General features: G+C 35.4%; 1 protein-coding gene across 3 annotated transcripts in view; it reads right to left on the reverse strand.

Annotated features, from left to right (window-relative positions):
- LOC143301392 (uncharacterized) overlaps nucleotides 1–5,000 on the reverse strand; it is a 19,026-nt gene that overhangs the window by 12,453 nt on the left and 1,573 nt on the right. The gene's annotated exons all lie outside the window — the stretch shown is intronic.

The following is a 5,000-nucleotide window of genomic DNA, read 5'->3' on the forward strand; positions in this document are numbered from 1 at the left end:
GAGGCGGTGTAGCGACATACAATGACTCCGCTTCCACCGCCCCCCCCCCCCCACCTCCCCCCCCCCACACACACACTTCCCACCTCCCTTCCCCCCACCCTCACACAGAATTCTACCCTTAGGTCCTCTCATGCATGTACAGACCTACTGCCAAAATTCCATCACATGCTCAGAATGGCTCGCATCTCACTTCCGGTTTCGACTCCCTCTCCATTGTCTGCACCATCATAGTTCATCGCCCTACATTAACATAATTGTGCGCACGTTGATGCACGCGCGTGCGTGTATGTGTGTGTGTGTGTGTGCGCGCGCGCGCGCGCCCGACAGCAGTATGATTGACAGAAAAACTCACAACAACATTAATAATAACAATAATAATAACAATAATATATTTGCTTTTTCCTAAATAACCAGAATGTTTTGTTTGTTGGTTTTCCACCCTGCCCTGCATTACAAACTGAAGAAAGAAAAGCATCATAGAAAACAAAGAGGAAGCTGGAATAGAAAGAAGAGAGGGGATGAGATGGGAGTGGGGTGGGGGTGAGAGAGAGTAAAGGAGAAAATGAGGAAATGAAAGAAAGAGAAATTGAGAGAGAGAGAGAGAGAGGGGGGTGGTGGTAGGGGAATCGATATAACAAGGACAAAAATGTAAGGACATTTTTTTTTTTGTTGTTGTTTTAGTCTAAGATAAGATACATGAATGAAAATGTTGGTGATATGGAAGAGGGAGAGAGAGGCATATTTCATAAACTGTCATCAACGTCAGAAACAATACCGGGAAAAAATTAGTCAGAAAAATCATAAAGAATTAATGAATAAATTATGCTTTTCATTATGGTTTTCATATGTTCGAAACTAGTTTTCTTAAATGTCGGCAGAACCTTTATTTCGTGAATTTTAAAGTATAGATAACAGTCAATTCCATAAGTATCCTCCTTAATAAATAGGACTAGAGTAGAGAGTTATCATAATCTTTGGTGGATGACACACTGGTTTGGTTACAGATTTACTTATTAAGGAAGGAGGAACAGCACCAGACATTGTTCGAAACACAAAAAGAACTCCGTTATATATATAGGTTTCGACTTTAGTGGGAGGAGTTTTAAATTTGTGCAGTCATATATGATGATTTTAGAAGAATTCATTCTGTGGCTCGCCTAAGTTGGCTCAGTAGCGGTTCGAGAACACTAGCACAACCTGAATCTTAAATAATTGAAGCGTAATTTACATACGATTCAATGCAAGCATAGGAAAACATTTTTCTGCAATGCAAGTTTGAGAAATGTTCCGCTGTACAATTTTTTTTCATATTTTGGGGTGTATGTTATATGATCAGACCAAGATGTGGTATCATCCATTATGACACCAAGAAAGTTTTTGACAATCTACTTCCTGAATTAATATACAGTTGACATAAACTTATAAAAGAGATGGGAAATATGAAGAGGATGTTTGGCACTTTGTCAAATAGTGATGGTTACATATTTGTTGTTTGTTTCTTTGTTTACTTGTTTGTTTGCTTTTTTCAGGTACTTTATAGACATTAATGTGATTCAATTCAGACCATTCAAACACTTGACCAGTACTCTCTTGGAAAGATGAAGACATGTTTATCCAGTTTTGTGATGTTAGTATGAATGATGGTATTCTCAGCAAACATTTCATGTGATGGTGTTGAGTGCAAGAGTAAGTCGTTTAGGTATATACAGAATAAAATAGGCCCGAAAACAGAACGTTGAGGTACACCATATTTCATGTCATATTGATAAATGAATATTAAGATCTGTATGCTGACGCTATTTTTTTTCGGGCAGAAATGATGATAGGTGTTGCACGTCATTCAAAAAGAACCCGCAAGGTTTTAACTTTTCTTAAAGGAGGGAATGGTCAGTTGCAACAAAGGCCTTCACAAAGCCTGCAACAAAAACTACACACACACACACACACACACACACACACACACACACACACACACACAAATAAAATAAAATAAAAAAAAGAAAAAAAAGACACACACACATACACACACAAACAGAATGCGAATGCAAATATTGTATTCAGATTCCTTGTCTGAAAGGAGTATTGCATATTTGTATACGAAGAATATTTATAGTACAAACATACATTCTAAGGAAATGTAAACAAAACATAGTATAACACGAAACACATGATTACATCCTAAGTTGTAGAAATACATAGTAGCATCAAAGAGAGAGAGGGGGGGAATGCGAATGCGAATGGTTTATTCATCAGGCCATGGCCCCTCATGAAGGGGTGAGTGAACAAATATTATTACAAAACATTCAAGAACAAAATCAGATTTCAACGAAATAGCACTTGACATCAGAAACAATAGTTCATGACAGACTACGAGATTACAATTTCTCTAAATTTGAACGCTTTATATAAGAAACATGATAGATTATGTGCGTCACGTTGTCTTGTAGATGACATCAGAAGACTTAACTTAAAGGCACACGGATATGGTAATACTTGTGTGGAATAAACTTTAATCTAATCTTACTAAGGACTGGGCAGCATAAAACAAGATGCAATTCATCTTCCTTGAATGTTTTACATAATGGACAAACCAGATCTCTTTCATTATGTTCTCTGTATTTATAATAATGTACTGCCAAATCAGATACACTTAACCTAAATTTTGTCGTTATATATCTTAAATGTTTATCGATTTTGAGCATTAAATATTGCTTCATATCATGTATATTGCAAAAGCTATACATGCTAAATCTTTCACTACCCCGAATATGATCATGTCATTTCTGCTATCGACAATCAATCAAACGCTGTCTAAAAGCATTGATAAATCCATTTACGTTACTAACACCCTGGTTCAACCAAACGTCACCAAAACCATACACAAAAAAACAAACACGTATGTCTGATACCCAGTTCTTTTCCCTCTACTATCTAGTTCAAACAACATTTTCTAAACTTTACGGGGTAACCGAGATTCTTCCATTTCTAACAACTTAAGCCAGTAACGATTATACTAAACAGCAGAGTTTAAGCAAGCAGGGTAAGTGTTAGTTTCCCCATATATCAAATTATAAGGAGTGGATATATGTACAATGGAATATGTCTAATGCTAACGTCCATATTCTAAATATATTTCTATTAATAATTACGATGTAATAATTAATTGCAATGTTTTTAAAAGCGAATATGTGAAATGCTTTTATTTGAAAACATATGTTTATTACTCTTGTTTAATCAAGTAATCCGCGTGTGTGGGGTGGGTGGGGGGTTGGTTGGTGCGGGTGTGTGCTGATTATCTGGTTGCGGTTTTCCGCAATTTATCTTTTTTCTTATCTTATCTGTCTATTATAATCAATGTGCAGTATAGTAGGCTATGTTTATAATTATATTCAAATAATGTTTCTTAATTCTTTCTGTTTTTACATTAAGAATACTAGTTATTACCTGCAGTGTGTGGATGTATGTATGAAACGGTATATGTGATATTTTTTTACATTTGTGTCTTCGTAATATTCGTAAAAGCTGTTATTGACTTTTACAGTTATTGTCCCCATGTTGTTTACTTGTCTATGCTGTGATAATGCACCTAGTCAAATTTCTCCAGTTGGAGATAATAAAGTTATCTTATCTTATCGTATCTTATCTACACCGAGAAATTTCTTGATGGCAAACGGATGTACAGATTCACAGTGAAGAGCAGCTTTGCTCAGTCCCCACAGCTCTGAAGCATACTGCATAACGGGTTGTACCTGACCATCAAACAGTTTCGTAAATAATTTGAAAGACGTATTATTCAGCGAAGATAACTTTCTCATGATACATATCAAAGCATTCTTTGCCCTACTGGCAAGATCTTTGCAAGCGATACTAAAACTTGAACGTGTGGAAAACAAAATCCCTAAATACTTATAAACATTTACAACAGGCATTGTAATACCATTATAATACCACCTTTCTCTTACACCTAAAACTCTCCCTTTCCGAAACACAACAATATTACTTTTCCCCATGTTAACTTTTAACTGAAGCGATAATGCTGCGTTTTGTAGATTATTTAATTGAGTATGTAGTCCAATGACGTTTTAGGCAATAAAACGACATCATCTGCAAGCAAAAGAATAAATAATTCAAAATCTTCATATAACAAAGTTGGACCATGTCTCCCATTGTTGATCACTTCTAAAGTTAGTTCATTTATAAACAATGAAAACAATATTGGGCTACACACATCACCTTGCTTAACACCAGCTGTACAATTAATGTAATCTGTTAATTGAGCGCCACACATAATCCTACATTTAACACAATCGTACATACGCCTGATACATTTACATAATTTACCTTTCACACCACATTTTAGCACAACTGGCCAAAGGAAATTTCTGCTTTATGGAATCAAATGCCTTCTCAATGTCTATAAAAGCTACATACAATTTGCGATTTAGAGAAAACTGTTTCTGTATCAAAGCTAACAATGTAAACATGTGATCGATTGTTGAATAATATCTCTTAAACCCAGCTTGATGCTCACCTGTAACGTTGTTTTCATAAACCCATTCCTGCAATCTAACAATAATTGTACAAAATAATTTGCTGCTAATGTCACTTAAAGTAATACCTCTATGCTTATTTGGACTATTTATGTCGCCTTTCTTAAACAATGGCACAACAATAGATCCTACCCAGTTTTTAGGAAAGACACCATTATCAAATAGAGTATTAAACAGCTTTAGAAAAAATATGAACAACCTGATCATAAGAGTTTTTATGCAACTCAACGATGATAACATCAGGACCAGCTGCCTTACGATTTTTCAATTTATCTAAAAGCAACTAAAATTTCTTCCTTCGAAATCGGACGGTTCATGAACCCATCGGTATCATCATTATCACAAAGAACTTCGTTTGCATTATCATCTCGTGTCTCTTTCTCTATCAATGACTTAAAATGATTGAACCAGCTATCGATACTAATACTATTTCTTGGCTGTTTTCTCTTA

Source organism: Babylonia areolata, chromosome 27, assembly GCF_041734735.1.
Source record: "Babylonia areolata isolate BAREFJ2019XMU chromosome 27, ASM4173473v1, whole genome shotgun sequence".
Lineage (NCBI taxonomy): Eukaryota > Metazoa > Mollusca > Gastropoda > Neogastropoda > Buccinidae > Babylonia > Babylonia areolata.